General features: G+C 41.7%; 1 pseudogene; it reads right to left on the bottom strand.

Moving 5' to 3' along the window:
* Window positions 1–20,528, bottom strand: part of LOC114792114 (Down syndrome cell adhesion molecule homolog) — a 31,646-nt pseudogene extending 11,118 nt beyond the window's left edge.
* Window positions 20,529–24,161: the final 3,633 nt, after the last annotated feature.

Raw genomic sequence — 24,161 nt, forward strand, 5'->3', positions numbered from 1 at the left:
GACACTTAACCCTAAATTGCTCCAGGAAGACTGTCCCTGTAACTACTGATTGTAAGTCGCTCTGGATAAGGGCGTCTGATAAATGCTGTAAATGTCCTAACATGTCCTAAAGGTACTAAAGCCCTCACTGCCAGACACTGCAACAGCTTCATCCCACAAGCCATCAGACACCTGAACACTCAGGTCCTTTCCACTTTGGACCGACACCCTGACACACACACACACACACACACACACACACACACACACACACACACAATCTGTAGAAATAATCTGTAAAATAATCTATTCATGCATCTTTCCTTTTTGATTATGTTTCTGTAATATATTCTACAAATGCACTGTTTCATTTTGCACAGCGAAATTTGCGCTATTTTATTCGCACATTTATTTATTATTCATTTTACCAGTTTAGCACTGTCTGTCTCATTGTCTACATGTTTTTTAGTTAAATGTTATTCTTGCACTACCTGTGCCCCTGTTTGCACCTCATGTAGCACAGTTTGTCAGCGTCGCACACGTGCACTTTATGTCAGTATGTAACTTTGTCTAATCGTTCAAATGTTAAATGTAGCACAAGAGAAATGTTGTTTCATTTCACTATGTACTGTCTAACATGTATATAGCTGAAATGACAGTAGAGCTCACCTTCAACTTCAAACATACAATGAAACAGCAAGTGTATGATAGAATAGAATAGAATGGAATGGAATAGAATAGCTGCATCTTTAATACCTTTGGCAAGAGGCTCCACTGTGACAATATCACTAGAATTGCCTTGACCTGCAGATGTGAAAGCCACAACCCAGATGCTGTACTTTCTGTTTCGGCTCAAATCCGGTACCCGAATAAGGAACACATCTGGTGCCGCTTCAAACTTTGTTGGGTTTTCTCCCTGCACAGAGATGGTTATTAGTATGTGCAGGATTCATGGAACAGCATTGGTTAGAAATGTGAGGGTGCAGCGGCTGTACCCTGTTATACGGGTTGGAGCAGAAAATTGTGTACTTCCGGATAATTCCATTGAGCTTGAGAGGGGGCAGCCAGGACACATACACCACTGAGTTTGCTGATGCTGCTGCCTTTACACCGGCTGGTGGTCCTGGGACTAAATGGGAAGGAAGATCATTTTTTATAGAAACTGCTTACATTCAGTATTTTAACATTTGAACATGGTTTTAATGCTGAACCATACCATTTAGCTAAAAACTTAAGCTAAGGAGATACAACCTACAGGCATGCTTTAGTATTATATATAAATATTGGAATGTCTGAAAGCTATACAGCATGGTGAGACATGATTATGATTCATATTATGACCCTCTAAGTGTAGCAGAACATCACTATGGCCATACCATCTTCTTTGGTGCGGGTGAAGATTTGTTTGCTGCGAACACCATCTCCAGCACGGGTGAAGGCCAAAACCTGGATGCTGTAGTTGGTGTACTTCTCCAGACCAGTCAATTTCAGGAAGGGCTGCATCGTGGTGACATTTCGGATCTCACCAAGCTCTGAGAGAGGACACACAGAACAGAAGACTGAAATAAAATAGAGTAATAAAACGGTTTTCTACTGACCATAAGAGATGCAAGCATTCAAATGACTGCTTATCCTTCCAGCCTGCAGACTACAGATGCAGTACACACAGGATGGGCTGAAAAATAGGTGCAGGTTGCTTTATGACCCAAACATTAATATATTGAAGCATGAGACTGACTATACTACAAAAATTATAGTGATTTTGAAATCATTTTTGTTATTTTAAATGGAAAATGTTGTCCTTACTCTCTTAATAATTCAGACGTGTGCTGTATGTGTAATAAATCAATCAGAACATGCAAAAGATAGATGATTGATTGCTATTTAGATGCCATGTTTACAAATGAACCACTGTTCCACTTTTTTGTAATTATAATACATTTTTATGGGTTATGAGATGCAATGTATGTGTAGGATCCTAGTACAATTTAAATCTTAATGTATTGTTGATTATTGCATTTTGGATAATTGGTTCTTCTAATCTGCATATAATGTACAATGTAAAAAGACAATAAAGGTATTCAATTATTATAAATCAAATCAATTTGTGTGTGTGTATATATATATATCCACAGCTCAGCCAGTGACATGGCTTTACAGATCCAAGTTGTGAGTTCAAATCACAACTCAGACATTGTGTGTTCGTAGATTGTTTGCTCTACCTCTGTATGAATGGTGTGTGTGTGTGTGTGTGCCCTGTGGCACAAATGCTAATTTCATATGCATAACAATAAATATTGATTATTTTATAAAATTGTTTTGAAGCATAATTTTAATAAAATTAGCTGCCTAATATCCAAACGCTGCAAATCCTTCAGTTGACCTTCCATGTATGCAGTCTGGAATAAAAGATTTTTGGAGACCACAAGGTGGCAATATAACATCTGTAGTGCCTGAGTACTATATTCAATCTGACAGATTGTTTGCATGTGCACAATCTAGCAGCACATGCTTTTATAACAGAATATTGAATGTGAGGTCTCCTTACACTTTCATTTGAAAAAATCAATCCCAATCCTACAACCTTGTCTTAGGCATGTTGTATGGTGATTTCACTGGATTTGTACCTTATGCTGCACCATGCTGTGTGAACAATAATCTTATGATAACAGTGATGAGAACATACCTCCATCAGGCAGGTTGGCCCAGTAGATGACACGGAAGCCCTGTAGAACGCCATTAAGTGTTTCATTGGCAGGAGTCTGCCATGATAGGAAAATTGTCTCAGGAGACGTGGCATTGGCCTGGACATTCTCTGGTGGATGGCTTGGTACTATTTGAGGACACATAAAATATGTTTACGGCATTAAATAAAAAAAAGCCTTTCATGAGCAGTCACACTTATGTCCACTAGGTGGAGACACATTCTAAATAATCCACTACTCAGTGACAAAAGGAAAGCCTTTTTCTAGCCATGTAGCATGCAATTATGATACTAACCATCTTCCAAGGTGTAGGCAAAGACTTCCTGTGATATTGGGCCATCTCCCACACTGTTAATTGCATATACCACGACCCCATACTTGGTGAATTTCTGCAGATTGTCAAGTATGATGCTCTCTGGGTCCCCTGTTGCCTCCACTGGGATCTTGATTAACTGGTTTCGTCCTCCAATACTGTATTCCCGGTAACCAACTTTATAGCCCCTTATTACTCCATTCTGCAGATGCTTTTGTGGAGCCTAGCAATAGAAGATGACAACCCATAATTACTTAGGAAGCATGAAACTCAGTGGATGTATACATTTATATATTTAGCAGCTTTTAAGCACAGGTCATCCAATAAATATTTTTTTTTTACCTTCCATGAGACTTTGATACTCAAAGACGAGATAGCTTCAAGTTGAACATCTTGAGGAGGTCCATCAGGAACTAATTATAAAAAAAGGATGTATGTTGGATTTGCATATACAGATAATTTACAGAAAAAAACTTAAAAAATCATATATTCAAATTTCCATTAGTCATTTAGTCCACTCAGCAAAAACACTATTAGCTGTTTATCTGACTTATCAGAGGAAATGTTAACAGTTACAGTAACTGTACATATGGTCCTGGCTGGGAAACCCACCTGCTTCATCTGTTGTGATGGTCAGTTCATTGCCTGCTTTGCTCTTGCCAATTATGTTTTTGGCAAACATGCGGATGTTATAAGTGGTGGAAGGGTGGAGCTCGATGATGGTTGCTTGGTTGAGTTGGGAGGAAACATCTCTTGTTTGCCCACTAGAGGTGAGATCCACAACGTCCCAGGAAGCTACCGAAATAGTGAAAATATTGGTAAAAATCAAGTACTTTAATTCCACATCCTTCTTTATGTTTCTTAACTGATTTGTTACCTGATTTATTTTTATATTCAATATCATAGCCTGTGATTGGACTGTTTCCATCAAAACCCATATTCCACCGCAGGGTGATTGTTCTGTCTCGCACCTCTCCGATCTCCACTTTTGGGGGTTCTGGGGGCTCTGAGAACAAAAAAAAAAAACAAAAAACATGTCACCATTGAAACTCTACCCACACCTCATGTCCTTACATCTGAAGCCAATCCTACCTCGCACAATCAACTGAATCAGCCCTCTATCTTCACCATAGGAGTTTATGGCATGACAAGAGAAGAAGCCAGAGTCCTCTCGCACTGTGGGGGAAATCTAGGAGAGAAAGGCGAACTCGAATGAGCCTGCACTGCTCGCACTTTTTAATGCAATCTGCAGATGAACGAGAAGGCGTACAAACCTGTAGGGTGGAGGCGACCTCGTCGCCCTCCTCTTGACGGTGACCACGTAGCGGTTGGTTTCTGGGTTAATTATGTGAGCCTCCTTCTCCCAGCGCACCATGATGGGCTTTTCCACCGTGGTGCAGTGCAGCTCATCTCTTTTTTCTCACCCTTTATGGCGTATGTTGTGTTTGGGTATGACGTGATCATGGCGGGGGACTGTTAGAATAAATATTTGAGACAATAAAAGACATTATTAAAAAAAAATCCTACTTGTTGCGTATTTTTTCCCATCAAATCATGCTTAAAATGAAGATGAAGAGGGAAGAAAACCTCTCTGGTAAAAACCACCAGTTTCATTCAAGTTTATTTTTTATTCTTATTATAATTTTTTTCAATTTGAGCAGATTCACATGGGATCCTCTAAGTGGCACATTAGGCCTAGAATGAGCTTGTTCTGGCAGACATCAGAAATGCTGTTATGAAAGCAAATTGTGCATTGAGTTCCAGCAAGCATCACAGATGAGGGCCAGAGAGGTCTAAGTTGAGCTATGATGCTGTGACAGAAAGACTGTTGCCTAAAATGAATTGAAATGTTCAGATCTTTGTCAGGGTGGAATGGCAATAAGTCTACAAATCGTCTACACATTATGTACATCTTTAATTCAACATTTAAAGAAATGTTAAAGAAAAACAGAAAAACGCCATTTCATACACATCATGCCCCTAATACATCAGGCATATTAAATTATACTGACTATAGCATGGATGAATATTCATTTACTCTGGGCTCAACTAAACTTACCCTTTCTTCAATTGGCTGAACATTTAACAAATAAATAAGCAATAAGCATGCTTAATATCTATAATAGCTGGGGCAGGTTAAAGAAGCGGTGGTGTTTTAGGCGCTGCGTCAGCCATTTTGATAGAAGCAGGAGGACTGAGGACTGCTGCAAAGCTCCGCTGCCTCTGTGACGTGATACAATGTGTCAGGCTAAGGGTTTGCAAACGTTTAAGGTCTCACTCTTATTCACTCACCAGGCACATTTCAGGAGGCACAGCAAAACAAAAAAAAGGGTGTGTGTGCTGATCGGGGGAGGGGGTATATGGGGGGCACTGATTTATTTCTGCATGACAACTATGAATTTTTAGTGAGGCCCGTTTCGAGCAAAGGGGAGCAGAATTACTCCTCGGCCTTATCTAAATGTTATCGCTTTGAATGAGGGTTTTTTCCATTCTGCTGGCTGCTGGTTGCGGATCGGCGCCTTCGGCTCCCTTGAGACCGGCAGTCGTGCCTTGATTGACCGCAGAATGCCAGATAACAATCTGCAAATGACGGCATTTTTCATTGCGGGCCTGCTGCATTTGCACACTACAAGGACAAAAGCACCCCAAGAGTGAGTTCTTCAATTCCTGACAAATTGAGGAAATATCCCAAACTGGTACAAATGAACAATGCAGAAAATAGGGGTGGGGCCATGACATTCTTTGTCGAGTTGGAGGAGCTACGCCCTCCCCTCAGGAAGCCCGATGACTTGGTAATTACAGTGTTGATGTATTTTTTTAATATCCAGTAAAGTTACAGGAAGAGAAATATGCCCCCTTAATAGCGCATCTAAAGAGAGCTCAAGGAAGTGAAAATCTTCTCCATCTTTTTTCAGCTTCAAAATGGGCCATTGTATTTGTCAATTTAACCATATGCAATTGGTTTGTCCTATAGGCAGTGAACCTTGAGTTAATAAAAATATTGAACAGGTTTTATGAAGCTAAAGTAAAGGAAATCCATAGACGAAATTCTGTGTGTCTCTCTTCCTTAAAAAAAAGAAAGAAGATGAAAGCTTAGCACGGCTGGGACGTCAAAGATTTCAGATGATTTTTACCCAATCAAGGTGAAGCCTCTTGAGTACTGGGCTTGAAAAAGATTGGCTTTTTTTTTTTTTTGCTCTGATGAAAGGCCAAATCCAGGCCTTTAAAAAAATGCCCTCAGTATGGGAAACATTGTCCAATACAAGGTCCGAATGGAACTATAAATAGCAACATGCATGATTCTGAGGCATTTCTGTGTGTGTGTGTGTGTTTGTGTGTGTGTATGTGTGTGTATTCTGATACATTTATAAACATTGATATATGAAATATAATTACCCAGTGTAACTGTTCACTACAGATATAAAGGGATGTAGTGGAAATTACACAACATTTCAACCTATAAAGAACATTGCCTTTCCTCCCTCCTCTTCCACAAGAACCCCCTCTGCTCTGTGGCTCCCTTTCACCTGGATATGTTACCATGCCAACTGGGCTATGGCCTGCCTGTATTCTCCTCCATGCTTTTAGAGGGTTTGTCAATAGAGGACAAGAATAGAACAGAAATCTGAAATTGATTTTAAAGATGTTACTGCATCTAGATTTAATATACAGTCTCTCAATAACAGGTCCCTGGCCCACCGGGTGGGCACCATGTCACTGTCTTCTTAACCCTAATTACCCTCATTGCGTTGTCTAAATTCTCTAATTAGAGCACGCCCCTATATAGCTCCCAGGCTTCAGGACCATTTGCACAGCCCCATACAGCCCAGAGTCGTGTTTATAGGCTACCATGCCTGGTTGTGTATAAATGTTTTGCAGCTCTGCCTCGTGTGACCCTCTCGGCGTGACAACGATGGTTGTCTTTTAAATCATTTGTTTCAGTTTTTATGGTAGTATGTGTCCTTAGTGGATACACAGTAGCACACAACATCATTTAATATGTTTATTTCAACCTGTCCTTTCAAAATAACACAATCTGACACACATCCATAAATATTGAATGGATATAGGGACCAGACAAAAGACACAGTACCCCGCCCCTAAACACACACGGCTTATCTTCATGACAGCTCAGCACCAAAGCATAGATTCATAGCTTGAATTAAAATACATTTGTTATCTTTGATTCAGATTTCTTCAATTTCAAATATAGGATGTATATATGTATGGAAATCTAGAGAAGAACATAGTCTCCATTTTGATGGTGCAGATGGAACCAGAAGACCCGGGTTCGAATCCCACTTACTACCATTGTGTCCCTGAGCAAGACACTTAACCCTAAGTTGCTCCAGGGAGACTGTCCCTGTAAATACTGATTGTAAGTCGCTCTGGATAAGGGCGTCTGATAAATGCTGTAAATGTAAATATCCATGGGATAATGGTGAAATGAATCAACAACAAGATGCACAAGGACTTGAGTGACTTTGACATACCAAATTGTGATCCTAGATGCCTGGATCAACTGCAATTTTTTGTTCCCAGGCCGCAGTGGTCAGGAGCTACAAAGTGCTCTAAAGAAAGAAAACCGCTGGCATCCAAAACAGTGCTGGTAGGTTTTCCAATCCATCTGCTGAAAACGCTCATGATGGTTCTATAAAGGTGTATATGGTATATAAAGGTGTCAGGTGTCAGCAGCATGCATAAAAAAAAAGAGAAAAAAGGGATGGACCAACGAGTGTGGCTCGAGTTACCAGCGGACAGTGAAAACAAACACTCTGCTTGGTGCCTGGGGGCCTCTACTTATCTCAGATGCTGCGAGCATGGCCAAGCACACCAAACAGCATTAGCAATATTTTATGTTGAGCTGATCAATAGCACAGAGTCAACTTAAGGTTGAATGCAGACATGTGTGTGTGTGTGTTTATGTGTGTTTATGGTTTGTGTTCGAGAAATATAGAGAGCCACTGAGAAGAGAGAGAGAGAGATTCTGGCTCGGGCTGAGAACAACTCTGCAGGGAAGCGTCTGCTATAGCTTGATAACAACTGCACTGGGAAATTAGCCTTGCTAACATCAGAGCGTGATCAAATGAGAATATGACTTTTCCCAAACATGGCCAAGCAGCCCTGAAACAGTACCTTTAAAACAAATGAGCTGCTTATACAATATTTGGATTTCTTGCATTATCTAAATTTATTCCGGATTAATGGATGCGCCTACCCATCAGACAGAGACTCTGACTGCACAGATTTTTAATTATTATTATTTATTGCTTAGACAGGACACATAAAATGTCTGTTATCTTAATTACCGATTTTCTTAACCATTTCTTACTATGATCAATATCAGTGAATCAGGCAACTGAGTATATGGCTGCACTTTAAATTCATTAAAGCTAAAACCATTACCATTGCAAAACAACTTACAAAGACAAAAAGCCTGCAGAATATGGAACGCTAGAGGTATAAACAAATAATTTAATGTCTTAGACATTCAAAAATGACTTAAAATAGATTTAAAGATATTAGAGAAAAAAATTACCGTTTAGCAACAATGCCACAAACTTTGCTGCTTCACAGTGAACTATCAATATTCTGACAAAGTCAAAGAAAATGAGCTATTCTTGGTTTTACTTAGTCACAGTTAGTAGGTATATCTAAATATAAAACTGGGACAACAGTCCTGAAGAGCACATCACAGTTATGAAATATATATTTTTAAATGCCTGGAATGTGATTATCACAAACTGAAAGGCACAGTCTTAAATTCCTCACCAACTCAATATTACAACAGCATACCTTTTTTGCTGGCCATCATAAATCATTTTATAAATCATGCACAAAAATGCACAGAAGGGATGCTACAATCTGACAGGAGGAATGCAACTGCAACTAATAGACATTTTTTAAAATTCAAAAATCCTAATATTTAGGGAGAAATCTGTGTAGTGAGAAAAATATAAAATAATAACCAGTCAAAACATAGAGCTAAATATAAAGAACACAAGTAGACCAAGTAGAGAATACCAAGTCCATCTATAGCTGCAGATCTATTAAACATGCCTAAACTAAACAGAGTGTCATTTTCAGAGAAGGTGTGTGGTGTCCCAGGACCAAAGCCTTCTATTACCAGTTTATATTTAAACACTGTAAAACCACTAGTCAAAAATAGGTGAATACTATACAAAATATGCAATAACATGGGTTATTTCTGCTATTGGTAAACATTGTATTTTTTATAGACATCATGAATTAACATTATTATGTTTTAAGCGTATAGTTTTGCCTCGCCTGTAGAAAGGGGAAACACCAAGGCCACATTACAAACTGATTCACCAGCCTTTGTTGCTGGAGTCATACATCACTGTCAACAATGCTCCATGCAAGTTAGGAAGACAGGGAAAACAGGAAGCAATGGGAGGAGATAAACCGAACAATGTGAGCGAGTGGCGCGGGCGGGGGACAGAAGTGGGGGAGATACAGCTCTTCCTCGGAGCTCACTTTTCCACATGGCAGCCTCTGCTTGAATAAAGAGTTCAAGGCTTAATGGAGGGGAGATAAGTCTTTGGCTACTCAGCGGATAAACACACGTTTCCAGTGAACACGCTGCTCTTGTGGGATTCGCTGAGGCAGAAAACATGGACTACTGCGGCATACTGTAGCTGTGGTGGCACTCTGTCGCAGAATATGGCACAGTAAACTCAAATGACCTTTCAACCACCATTAACAGAAAGGGCACTGTTTTTGAGCTGGTGCTAAGCGCAACGTTATACGCTAGGGTTTTTGGTCGGTGTCCTCAGATTTTAGGTAACTAGAAAGAAGGACTTGGTTGTTATCCATATCTTAAAGAAGAGGAAATCTAATTATCCTTTTGTTGGTGTGAGTTTAAAATGGGACTTCGTCACTCTGGTAAAAATTTTTTACCTGCGTCGGCGTCAATATCTTACATGTGCAAACATTATTAAAGATCATCTTTCTTTTTTGTTGAATATATTTATTTATGTAAATCCTTAGCCTAGTAAACAGGCCACACTAAACAGGCATGAAGTACCAACTGCACTTAGTACCAGTTTGAAATAGTGCCCAGAGCATGAACCTAGATTTCTCTTACTGGCAAAGAGGGGGCAGACAAATGCTGTGCCTAATACTTAATAGAAAATGACAAGAAGCTCCTACAAATAAATGAAAGACTTTATACAGATGCTGCAGAACGGTGTAGAATGGTGAAAGAGTGGAGAAGGCTCTCTTAGAGGATGGTCTTACTTTTGACGTTGAGGAACATGGACTTGCTGACGTCAGCTCCCACATCGTTGCTGACCTTGCACAGGTAGTAGCCTTTGTCCTCTTCCAGAACATGTTTGATGAGAAGTGAACCATTGCGGAGCTGCTGAATCCTGTTGCCTGAGTTCAGGACAATGGGCTGGAACTGGGGCACTCCTGAACCTTAGGGAGATAACCATCCCTGCTTAGAAATGTTGGTACTCACTGATGAAAAACTGCACATTTAAGACCTACTTACAGACGTACTGTATAATATTGACACTGAATAAGCAACAGTTTGCTTTTCTTAAGAAAAGGATTTGATTTCTACCTATATGCAGTTGCAGTTGCATTGTTGTTTTCTACACTGTCCTATACCCGGTCATGTTGGGAACATTTGGCTTTCTTAACGGCTCAAGGATGTTAATATTGTAACAGAATGTTCGTAATATGTACATGCCTTTAGAGTACTTCCACACTATTGTAGGAGGGGGATAACCCTTTGCAGAGCAGCTCAGAATCACAGCCTTTCCATGAATGCCATCCTGGTTTTCCGGCTGCACCAAAAACTTTGGCGGTTCTTTTGGCACAGAAAAGAGAAAGTTGTGTCACTTGCTTAATATATACAAAAGCACATGTTATGTCACATTATTGCAGATATTTACTGCACAGTTGTATAAACATTTTTCTCACCTCTAACAATGAGCTGGCTCTGATGCTCAACTGAGGCTGCATCGTTGCTGGCGATGCAAGTGTAGTTGCCATTGTGCACAAGCGAGAGGTTGGCAATGCGGAGCGAGCTGGAGAACTCTGTGTTGTCAATGGTCACACCCAGACTGGCATTAATGGGACGCCCATCCTTATGCCAGGTGAACGAGATGGGAAGTCACCAGAAGTCACTGAGCATGGGATATAAACCCGCTGGCCAATAGAGAAACGAGGGAACTCAAAGGGTTGGATGAAGGGAGGCACTGTAAAAAGAAGTCAGAAAAAATAAAATAGAATATTGAAAAATATTCTCATAGTGGGGCACATCAGATAAAAGCTGCATCGATTGGATGGATAATTTAAATATTCAGGAAGACTTTATGAGAATGTTGCAGAATTCTGTTCAAACTTTCATGGCAGCATTTGCCCTGCCGAGCCACCAGGGGGCAAGTGCACCTCTGCAGCGGCCTGGCAGGAACCCGTGATGTAAAAAAAAGTGTCACATGTGATACACAGTAGCACAGCACATGGTGCACACAGTGAAATATGTCCTCTGCATTTAACCCTTCACCCTGAGTGAAGCAGTGGGCAGCCATGACAGGCGCCCGGTGAGCAGTGTGTGTACAGGGTGGTAGTAGCCTAGTGGGTAACACACTCGCCTATGAACCAGAAGACCCAGGTTCAAAGCTCACTTAGTACCATTGTGTCCCTGAGCAAGACACTTAACCCTAAGTTGCTTGACACTTGGGGCCCAGCTGGGGCCCAGCCAGAACTGGACCCACTGTGAACTGGAACCACAGAACTGGATCCAACTGTGGGACCCACCACCAGCAGGAGGAACATGAAGGGTCTGGTGCAATGTGGATCGGGTGGCAGGAGCACAAAGGCAGGAGCTTTGGTGGTCTAATCCCTGAACAAGGAAACTGGCTATTGGGACATGGAACCTCACCTCTCTGGCGGGGAAGGAGCTGGAGGTCTATGGGGCATGGCTGGTATGTGGGTCCAGAAGCAGCAGACAGGTACCAGACGGCCAAGCGGGCTGCAGCAGTGGCAGTTGCCGAGGCCAAATCTTGGGCGTGGGTGGAGTTCAGTGAGGTCATGGAGAAAGACTACTGATCAGCTACAAAAAGGTTCTGACAAACCATCCTATGTCTCAGGAGAGGAAGGCAGCAACTCGCTCACACTGTTTACAGTGGGGATGGAGAGCTGCTGACGTCAACTGGGTCTAGAGTTTGGCGGTGGAAGGAGCTCCTCAATCCCACCAATGTGCATTCCGATGAGGAACCAGAGCTGGGATACCTGGGTATGGACTGTCCAATCTCAGGGGCAGAAGTTGCTGAGGTAGTCAAACAGCTAAACAGCAGCGGAGCCCCAGGGGTGGATGAGATCCATGCTGGGTATCTCTTGGCTATGGATGTAGTAGGGCTGTCATGGTTGACACATCTCTGCACCATTGCGTGGACATCGGGGGCCAGATGGAGTGGCAGACTGGGTTGGTGGTACCTGTTTTTAAGAAGGGGGACCAGAGGGTGTGTTCCCTGGAAAGGTCTACTCCATGGTACTGGAGAGGAGGGTCCAGTTGAATCTCGATTCAGGAGGAGCAATGTGTTTTTCGTCCTGGTTTGCCCAACCAATCCACATGTGTTTAGTGTATTTGGAGAAGGATTATGACCATGTCGGGGTGGTAGTAGCCTAGTGTAGCCTAGTGGGCAACACACTTGCCTATGAAGACCCAGGTTCAAATCCGGCTTACTACCATTGTGTCACCAAGCAAGACACTTAACCCTAAGTTGCTCCAGGGGGACTGTCCCTGTAACTACTGATTGTAAGTCTCTCTGGATAAGGGCGTCTGATAAATGCTGTAAATGTAAATGTGTCCTCAGGGGCATCCTATGGGGACACTCTAGGAGTATGGAGAGGATGGCCTTTTGTTAAGAGGAGCGTGAGTTTGGTCCGCATAGCCGGCAGTAAGTCGGACCTGTTCCTGGTGAGGGCTGCACTCCGCCAGGGCTGCCCTTTGTCACCAGTTCTATTCATAACCTATATGGACAGAATTTCTAGGTACAGACGTGGAGTGGAGGGTGTCAAGTTTGGTGGCAGGAGAATCTCATCTCTGTTTTTTCAGATGATGTGGTCCTCCTTGCTTCATCAGGCAGTAAAGGGAAGATAAGAATTTGTGCTATTACTGCAGCAGCTGTAATCATTTTACACTCTTCTCTTCAGAATGAACTGGGCAACAGCAACCCCTGGTAGCCACCAGGCACGTGCACTGGTGCACTCTGGAGCAGCAATGAATCTGATGGACGTTGACCTGGTCAACTGCCTTGGAATCCCAACCAACCCATGTCACCCTCCTTGAACAGTCATGGACCTGGACAGACAACATCTGTGTTCTGGAAGGGTTTTGTTCCAGACTGCCCTCATCATGCAGCACATCGAACCCTATCACAAGACCACGATAGTGTTTTTCCTGATGGCCACACCCCCACGACCCTGTCATTCTTGGCCACCCCTGGAAAACCAAGCCACGCTCATGTCCAGCCAATAAATAACAAGATTTTTAGGCCTTTTTGTAAAAATACCCTCAGAATTACAGTATGTTTACAGTATGTTTTTAACTGCTGATCCCTGTATTAAGACATTTACAATATTTCATATTAAGCTGGGTGTGAAAGCATTATGTTTATCTGTTAAAAGCAGTATTCAGTGCATGTTAAAAAACTGGTTTGCAATTTTACTGGGTTAAAATGGACATAAGGGAATAAATAATTTCATGTAATGACCAGAAATCACTATAAGCAGCATTTTTTTCCTCTTCATGGGACATTTAACATTAATCACAGTCTCAAGGGACACTGTAGCTATGGGAAAACGCAGTTTGACAAATTAATGATTTAAAACCACACTGAAATTAGCAGCACTCTAGTGCTTATTTAATTCAAAGAGTAAAAACGGGACAGGGTGCTCATGGGAATTGGTATATTATATTCCCTTTGAATTTTAAGCAGCCAAGGAGCATGTCAGCTCCACTATGATGGTGGGGTGTTCAAAATGCTTTGATATAATTCTGATGTAGAAGTGGGTAGAGTAGCCATAAATTTTACTCAAGTATGAATACTGCAAAATAATAATACACAAGTACAAGTAAAAAGTAGCCAAAAAATTACTCAAGTAAGAGTACAAATGTATGTAGTGTTAAGGGTACTCAAGTACAGAGTAACTGCAGGATTATAATAGGTCATTTATGTTTTAGAATATATGTATTATTCTGGTATTTTCTAAAAATAAATAATTATATATGCTATATATGCTAGCATTGATATATTAAATAAAACAGGGCAGTGGTGGCCTAGCGGTTAAAGAAGCGACCCCGCAATCAGAAGGTTGCCGGGTCGAACCCCGATCCGCCAAGGTGCCACTGAGGTGCCACTGAGCAAAGCACCGTCTCCACACACTGCTCCCCGGGTGCCTGTCATGGCTGCCCACTGCTCACTCAGGGTGATGGGTTAAATGCAGAGGACAAATTTCATTGTGTGCACCGTGTGCTGTACTGCTGTGTATCACATGTGACAATCACTTCACTTTTTTTTTTTAAACTATAATGCTAATTTCTCTATGAAAAAGCTTATGGCACCAGTTTATAAAATGTTTACAAACAATATAAAAACTGTTTACGAATAGTAAACAGTCAATTGTTAGATACTGACATGTGTGCCATTTGTCTGTTTAAATGTCTTTGGTGCATACCTTTTACCGTGACGTGGACCGTCTGGCTGATGGGCTGCTTGGGCTGGACCTGCACATTGCAGGTATACTCCCCCTGGTCCATGTCCTGCACATTCGACAGCTTCAGGGTGCCATTATTTTCGAAGGCGCGCTGCCGGTCGTTGAATGGAAGCAAATTTGAGTTCTTGTACCATTTGATGGAGTAGTACGGGTAGCCGATCACCCGGCAATGAATGTATGTATCGCGGCCAACTATGGCTGTGAGATTTCTCATTGGCCGTATGCTGGCGGGTCCTGAAAGTAGATCAATACACAAACATACATAAATACATAACTTACTGTAAGCTCGGCTCTATCTTAAATATGAGTGTGTGTAAATGCGCCAGCAAGGTCAGCACAGTACGGTGAAGTTTTAGCGGCCTCCCTGTGACCAAATCAAAACCAAAACCTTTGTCTATGTGTTAAATCATACTATTATGCACTAAAGAATTTCATTATTTATTTCTCGCTATTCTTGCAGATTGAGACTAGGCTCAGTCTGCAGTTTACCTTTCGTGCACACCAACAATTATTATCCTCGCTGCTATTACAGGACTGGTGATGCACGGAACAATCATTATACTGTATGTGAAATCACCCCAGTGGGTATTTATCTTGGGTATTCTGCTGTGGTGTACAGTCTGTGATTTTGACGTATAAGTAGACACAGTGAAGACGATCATGGTACTGATGAAGGCTGAATGCGCAATACAGAGCACAAAATAACTGATTCTGACGTAAAGGTCTTCACATGCTGCAACCTTCTACTGAGGTGCTGGAACTGGTAGAAAAATCTGCCTCGTAATCTGCTTTGTGATCCCCCCACCATAAGGGTTCAAAAATATCCCACTGGTTTTGCCATTTGTAGGAGGTTCCCTGCATGTATCAGCAGGGACATATCTCACTGCTAACTACATGCCAGACAATATTGCTCATCAGCCATCTGGTAAATCTTGTTAATTGCATCACACCACCCAGTCATGAATTAAATAGAAGACACTGCATGGGCAGAATTATTTTTGACATGTGACCAAAATACTGAAAACTCCAGAGAACCAGAGAGGTGGATAATGAATAATGAATAAAAACATGAGGATAATGGTTCCACACGTATGATCTTACGTAATAAAGAATGTACTATAAGAAGCAGTTTTTTTAAAGACAACATCAGAAATTAATGGGCATAATGCCAGAAATCTAAGATTTAGAAATCTTTCCTCATTTTTTCAACTTTATTCCTAGATGGATTACATTTTTTCCTCAGAATTCTATTCAAGAGCACCTCATAATGAAACAGTGAAAAGGTCCATCAGATTGGATCTCTCCAGAGATCAGATTCAAGTATGGGCTCTGGCTGGGCCACTCAAGGACATTCACAGAGTTGTCCTGAAGCTACTCCTTTGATATCTTGGCTGTGTGCTTAGGGTTGAAAGATGAACCGTCACCCTGAGTTCAAGAGTGCTGTGGAGCAGGGTTTTTTTTTTATCCAGGATGTCTCTGTATATTGCTGCAGTCATCTTTCCCTCTATCCTGACTAGTCTCCCAGTTCCTGCAGCTGAAAATATCCTCACAGCATGATGCTGCCACCACCATGCTTCACTGTAAGGATGGTATTGGCCTGGTGATGAGCGGTGCCAGGTTTCTTCCAAACGTTACGGCTGACGTTAACACCAAAGAGTTTAATCTTTGTCTCATCAGACAATGTGCCTTTTACAAAGGAGTGGCTTCCATCTGGCCACTCTACCATACAGGCCTGATTGGTGGATTGCTGCAGAGATGGTTGTCTTTCTGGAAGGTTGTCCTCTGTCCACAGAGGTCCTCTGGAGCTCTGACAGAGAGAACATCAGGTTCTTGATCACCTCCCTGACTAAGGACCTCCTCTCTCGATTGCTTAGTTTAGGTGGCTGGCCAGCCCTAGGAAGAGTCTTGGTGGTTTTGAACTTCTTCCACTTACAGATGATGGAGGCCACTGATAGAGGCTCATTGGGACTTTCAAAGCAGCAGATTTTTTTCTGTAACCTTCCCCAGATTTGTGCCTTGAGATCCTGTCTTGTAGGGCTACAGACAATTCTTTTGACTTCATGACCTTCAGAATCTTATATAGAGAGGTGTGTGCCTTTTCAAATCAAATCCAAATGTCCAATCAACAGTTTTTTTTCCACATGTGTCATTATGGGGTGTTGTGTGCATAATTCTGAGGAAAACATGTATTTTATCCATTTTGGAATAATGCTGTAACATAAAGAAAAGTGATAATTACTTTCTGGATGTACTATAAAAGTACTTTTGTACTTTTTGCAGTTGACCAAAAGCTGAACAACATGATTTAGATTTAGAATATTTATGCAAATATATTACAGAGTGAAGATTATCCCATGAAGACATTATTATTCATTGACACCTTTTAGAAAATTATCACTATGGCCTAAAGTGACTCACTAACCAACTGTTCTGTCCCCTGGATGAACTAAACAATTTGCTTGGTCCTCTATGCATACATGGGTCTTCAACCACAAGAATGAGTTATGTGTGTGTGTTTTGGAGGAGCTGATCTGACAAGCACCTCTTACGTTTATTCGAGCCTGGTAGGAGACCGTCCCCGCTGAGTTGTTGCAGGTGCAGCGGTAGACCCCGCTGTCACGCACCTGGGTGTGCGAAATGTTCAGGTAGCTCAGCACGTTGCCCTCGGAAGTGATGATCCTTCCCATGCGATGGTGAATGTCTTTGATGACGGGGTCATCATCCAGGCTCCAAGTTACTGTGGGCTGAGGTGTGCCCTTGACATGGCACACCAGGGACACAAACTCGTTGGGGCTGACAACCTTCTCGCTGAATGCTGACAGAATTTTGGGGGTACCATCTGGAGAGGGTAGAACATGTTATCAATTAAAATCACAAGGGTATGGCATCCACAAGAGCTGGACCGCAATCATATCTGGATCAAACTCAAATGGAGTTCAAATTTCTGGTCCTCTACATTCAACAGACTTCTGTGCAATGGTGGCTTAGCAGGTATGGAAGTGGACTCGTAATAATAAGGGTTGTGAGTTCGAATCCTGAACTGCCAAGTTGCCACTGAGGTCCCGTTGATCAAGGAACAGTCCCCACATACTGCTCCCTGGGCACCTTTCACGGCATCCCACTGCTCACTAGGGGTGATGGGTAAAATGCACATTAAAGGACACATTTTGTTCTGTGCACAGTGTGCTGTGCTATGTATATCACAATGACAAAACAATCACTTTTACTTGTGATTGAATTGTGTGAGTCAATTACTGAGAGGTCAAAACTGTATCCTGTTATCACCCACATTATTTATTTTTCTAAATATTTTTGTGCATGAATTGCAGTGAGCATCATTGCAGTGAGCATCCTTCTTTCTCATCAGCCACCTACCTGTCTTCACCATTATAGATTACCAATACTCTCTTTATACAGTTCCATGACCACAGGAGACAGTTGCCGCAGCAACAATGCTTAGGTACCACAAGCAATGTCAGCCAAATAATAGGGGCTGCACAATGACTGCACTGCAGGTCCCATCAGCACAAAGTCCCAGCTGTGCTGTTCTAGGCTGCAAAGTCATCACACACGTAAACCGCTGTGTGTGGAGTGAACGCTTTTGGATGAGTAGAATATGTATTCAGTTTACATATGATCATTAAGCATCTGCATTCTCAAAGCATCAGCATTAGTCATGTTCCCAGTACATGCTCCCAGCATGATTCCAGCACATGACCTTAGGCTATTTGGCTCCCTTTTCTACCACATAAGCACAAAATAACTGACCTTCCAAGATGACTTGAACAAAGTCCTGAGCTGACATGTTGCCCTTCCTAGCGAAGCACTGGTAGGCGCCTTCGTCGCTCTTAGCCATTCCATCCATCACCATGTTCTCCCCATAGAGTCCTGCTATGCGCACACTGTTGCTTGGGTTAATGACCTCGCCATTGTGGTACCAGGAGAGGTCATAATCATCGGAACCAGTGACACTGCAGGTTAAAGAGACCTGGCTTCCCACGCTACCTTTCACAATCCGTGGGGTGATCTCTACCTTTAGATGTTCTGTAAAAATACAACAGATAGAAACAGATAGTAATGCAGAATCTTTAGATCCATCAGTTATAGTGTATAATGTTCTCTGTATGAGTGGAGGGATACAGTGCTGCTGCTAATACAGTGCTGCTGCATTCTGTATTAGGCGTAGAGGCCATATAGCATTCAGAGGTAGACCTGCTGATCCAGTCGTGAGATTACTAGTGACCAAACACGTATTTGTTCAAGTATCTGTATCAGTATTCATTAACATCCAACATGCTAGGATGTGCTACCTTTGCTGAATAAATAAGTCTTAAAATTGACTACAGTAATTTCAGCAGCTTTGGCTTATACCAAACTAAACTACAGTAAATTAGCAATTAAAAATTTGATTTAATGAAAGTACTGAAAGCATTGCATGGTTCTTGTGTATTTAGTCCCTCTCTCCCAATCTTAAGAACATAGTGCTGTTATTCTGGGTTGTGGCTACTGGAGACCATTCTGGGATCCTCACCCAGGGCAGGGCCCACCACAGTGTGTATTTATTTATTTATTTAGTTCTTTAGTAATACTATTTATTATTTTAAACTTTTGTCATTGAGCAACTGCAGAAACAGACACATCATGGAATATAATTAATGGAATTATATGATAATAATGATGGGTATGACTGGAATCAGTCAATAAATTTCTGACATTTGTAACATAAAAGTACTGATTTGATTATGTTTTGGGAAAATGAAATCAACATCGAGAAGGTCCATGACACATTTGACTAACCTTTGACCAGCAGGCGTCCAACAACTTTTGCATTTCCCAGGCTGTTCCACACCTCGCACACATAGGTGCCACTGTCACTGGGCTGGGACCTCTCAATGAGCAGGCCAGTCACACTCTGGCGGAAACGAGGGTCGGGCTCCAGGGGCTTGTTGTCCTTAAGCCATCTGTACTTGGGTGCCGGGTGACCTGAAGCCTTACACTGGAGTTCCACCCGGTGAGAGACCATGACCTCCCGCCGCTCAAAACCATCGAGAATCGCAGGGGCCGAATTAGCAGGGTCTTAAGGAGCACAAATTAGATTATTTATTAGCAGTGTACATGCCAACAGATATCACAACAGATAAGATGGTAATCAGATGACGGATGTGAATATGTGGAGATGCAGAAAATGAATCAAGTTATCTGTTTTTTTGGGGACTAAAATTATAAACTAGGCCTCAGCTTCTAAGCCTAGGACTCATGTCTAGTGAGCGTGAACCACATTATTTCAGTGCCAGATAATTCGGCCTATTCGGCAGATAAGAGTTGAGTCACAGTTCAGAAGCTTTGTAGTCTGAGTTGAGTCTCCAGTCCATATATTCAGACTGGCCACAACCTCATTTATAAAAACATCTATTCATGTGAAATGTCCAGAATTAGGAAACATACGTCAGCATTAACATTCTGTAAGCAGGAAATGTAAAAAGCAGGCATTATGCCTGACCCTCACCTGACACAGTGAGTCGGGCACTGTTGCTTTGTCTGGTCTCGCCAGTGTAGCGATGCCGCGTCATGCAGCGGTAGTTATGTGTTTGGTCCTCTTCCTGCACATCCAGGATGTACAAGGCTCCAGTGGATGTGATGAGCAGTCGAGGTCCTGAAATCAGAAAGGAAACTGAGTGTTGCTGCACAGCTCTGTGAGTACATTTAAGTTCATCGGCGTCTCTTCTAATGGACCCTGTTGACGAGACCCCGGTCTTAGTTTGCAGGTGTAGAAAGCTCATGTTTCTCAGCCTCCCCAGGGTCCTGGTTTGAGTGCTGAGGACTGGTGATCAAGCATAGCCTTTGTATTACCCATGACTCATGCTCACCATGCCAATAACATGCTAATTCTTGGAATCATCTAGAAATGAGGAAGCTCATTCTGGAGGAACACTATCTGATATAGCAGTCAAATTCAAGGGCCAGTCTTGAGAGGATGTGCCAACATCAGAAATGATGGCGAATGCAATTTGGATGGGATTGTGTCTCTCTCCGCTGCACCGTGCCTAATACACAGGGGTGAATTAAGTGTCTTTACTGGAACAGGAAAACACATACACATACTGTACGTGAGCCAGAGAGGCAAATTCAAGTGTTCCTTCACAAGTACAATCCTATCTGCAATTAAAACAAAGACCACTCCCCCTTCCCCTGTCCCTCCCCCAGGGCTTTAAATCTCAACTGGGAACCAAATTGTAGAATGTCTGGGACGGTCTGCGGCAATTAAAACATCTACAGGCAGCGAGACGCTTCAGCCTTGAGGGCTTGTACCCATGGGATGTGGTTATGTTCTTTTAGATAAACAACATACAGCTTTTTCCTACTCTACCTACAGTATGATAAGGTGGAACCAAATTTCTGGTTTTGTTCATATAACAAATTAAACTGAAATGGCATAGAAAACATTCTGTGACAGAATTGCAATTACATGTTAAACTCTGTGCACTCCATCAAACAGTTAGTCTGGGGGAAAATTATTTAAATTAGAATTAAAAAGGTGTAAGTGGAGCTAAGAAAAATGGATACGAAAAAAGAGGATGCTGCTATTGTAAGCGCGACCTACATAGAAATAAGAGACCATGAATTTGATATCCTGAAGGCGTTTTCAGCTTGTGGACTAAATACAGATGTGTGTGAGACAGGCAACCACTAGCAATAGTGAACTGTGAGTGTGTGTGCGTGCTTGATGAGGCGGGGCTTAATCTCTTAAACCCTCACAGCATGCACAAAATGAATACACACACATGAACATAGCCTTTATCAGCATTTCTGCATTACTACACAAATCTTTGTCAGAATCAGAATCCTGCTTTCGTACCCAAAAATCCAGAGTCGGAGTTTCAGGGATATTTGAAATGCACATTTGTGTCATGGTAACCTGAACGACGAGCTGTTTCAACAGTTCCAACTATTCTCCATAGGAGCAGCATGCGGTGATTGTATTGTGCTAACCTAAATTACATATTCTGTTTTTCTCATAAATGAAACAATTAAATTATTCTTTTTGTTATTATTATTATTATTATTATTAGATAATTACAATAAGAAAAACAAATGACACTCCACTAAATTACAAGGTTTGCGTGACTAGTGAATGTCACTGTTGTATGCAGCAGCTTAAAGTAAAGGGAGAAAGAGATTAAAAAAAATTGATTATCTTTTGTCCTAATATGTTATGTAAAAAAAAACTGCTTTTGATGCACTGTTTCTGTGGTGAAAATGAAAGCGCCATGCCCCTTTTCCCTGCTTTTTTCCTGCAAAATCTACCCAACACCACCCTTTCCCCTCTCTCATTCCCTGTCTGTCTTCCCTTTCTCGCTCCCTCTCATGAATAATGCAGCATGCAGTGCACCCCTGCTTCATACTCTGCCTGCTTGACCCCCAGTGAGTTTCCTACAATGCACAGTCAACGTTTTTTTCTTTTGCACCACAAAATAATAAGGTTTGTGAGTGGATAGAACCAAACATCATTAGGTTTGCCTTGCATGGGAATATAGACCCTATTTAGAGACGTTGTGACCAGAGAAATGTGCAGTGCAGAGAGAACAGCAGTGACTGATTTGAACATTTAAATTAAGAAAATTACACAAATTGAACTAGATGCAGCAGCTTTACATTGTGTATTTAATGCAGCATCTTTTGAAGCACTATGAGGTGTGTCTGTGTGTGTGTGTCTGCAGAGCACAGAAAACACAGAAGTGTGGTCAATAATAACGATCTGGTGTGCTCTAGTACACCAGCCCTGCACTTGACAGGCCGCCTACAGTATGCAAACTGACAGAAATGCACAGAAAGCCTTCAATAATAAATGGAAGCGGGGTGGCGTGAAGGGAGGGGGGTGCTGGAAAGCTCGCATGCCACTGCGGCTGGCTGGTCTCTACTCCTACACAGTGTCCCCTGCGTCACAGGGCACTCCCTCTCTGGACTGGATGTCAACACTCTCTTAGCATGCTTTTAGAAACTACAGAAATACCTGTTTTTTCACATTCACAGGAAGCACATATACAGAGCCAATAGCACATGCCAAGGATTTAAGCATTATACAATATGCATCAAACTAGCAGATACGTGACAATTTATATCAAAACTAACAATTATTAATTACTACTATGATATATTAATATTGATGTGTATCTGTCATGATCTGGACCGGCAGGGGTTACTCCGGATCTGGAGTTCGGACCGGAGTTTCATGTTCGTCTTGCGTAATGTTCCCTGATCGTGTTCACCTGGTGTATATTTATATAATTGTATAAAACTATCCTGTTCGTGTCTGTTCGCCGTCGGGTCATTGTGCGTGTTGATGTTCCCCTGTCTTGTGTAGTTTGTATTAAACCCCTGTCGTGTGAAATCGTGCGAATGCGTCCTCCTTCCTCACCATGTCCAGCCAACCTTTGACAGTATCTATATTCATCAGTTGTTTTCAATATTATCAGTTGTATAAATATTACATATGAACCCTTATATATGACTGTAACAGCTTATTATTTTTTCTGTAATTTATATTACATATAGGGGCAGTGGAGGCCTATTTTGTGGCCAATCATTCAAAATTCTGAGTAGCTTTAAAAATAGGTAAGTAACTACACAAACACCAAAACGCATAACCTTACATGACTGTAAAACATGGTGTGAAAATAGTGTAGTAAAACATGGTGTGAAGAACCGAAGGAACCATGTTTCCACAGAAATCTGAAGCCTGTTGTAAACAGCAATGTGCAAGGTTTACACATCACATCAGTACCAGAACCTTTTTTAACCATGTAAATGTGTCTGTATGTGCGTCGCTTCAAAAACTATGGGGGATAGCACAAGTATTCACAACATTAACTACCACAATACATGCACCAGAGCACCAGTGGTTTTAAGGATACTCCTGCTCATGTACAAAAAAATTGTTACACAAATAAATAGTGAAGTAGAGTACAGATACCCCAAAATTCTACTTAAGTACAGTAATTTCCATCTCTGGATATGAGATTTCTTTATGAGGAACAGTGTTGTATTTTAAACACCGGGGTCTAGTCAGCCTCAGTAATGTGAAATTACTTATGAACACATGAACACATTGAATAAAAAAACAACTTTCATATGCTAATTCTTATCATGGCAGAAATGTACAATTATCAAAAACATTTTAATGTTTCCTGTCTGACTGATCCTGACAGGCACTTAAAGAGGCACTTTTTTCCTGGCACTATTATTTAAAATGATTTGAAGCAAGCTACATTTTTGCATAGGGTGGTAGTAGCCTAGTGGGCAACACATTTGCCTATGAACCAGAAGACCCAGGTTCAAATCCCAATTACTACCATTGTGTCCCTGAGCAAGACACTTAACCCTGAGGGAATGTCCCTGTAACCTCAGATTGTTGG

The sequence above is a fragment of the Denticeps clupeoides genome, chromosome 6, assembly GCF_900700375.1.
Source record: "Denticeps clupeoides chromosome 6, fDenClu1.1, whole genome shotgun sequence".
Taxonomy (NCBI): domain Eukaryota; kingdom Metazoa; phylum Chordata; class Actinopteri; order Clupeiformes; family Denticipitidae; genus Denticeps; species Denticeps clupeoides.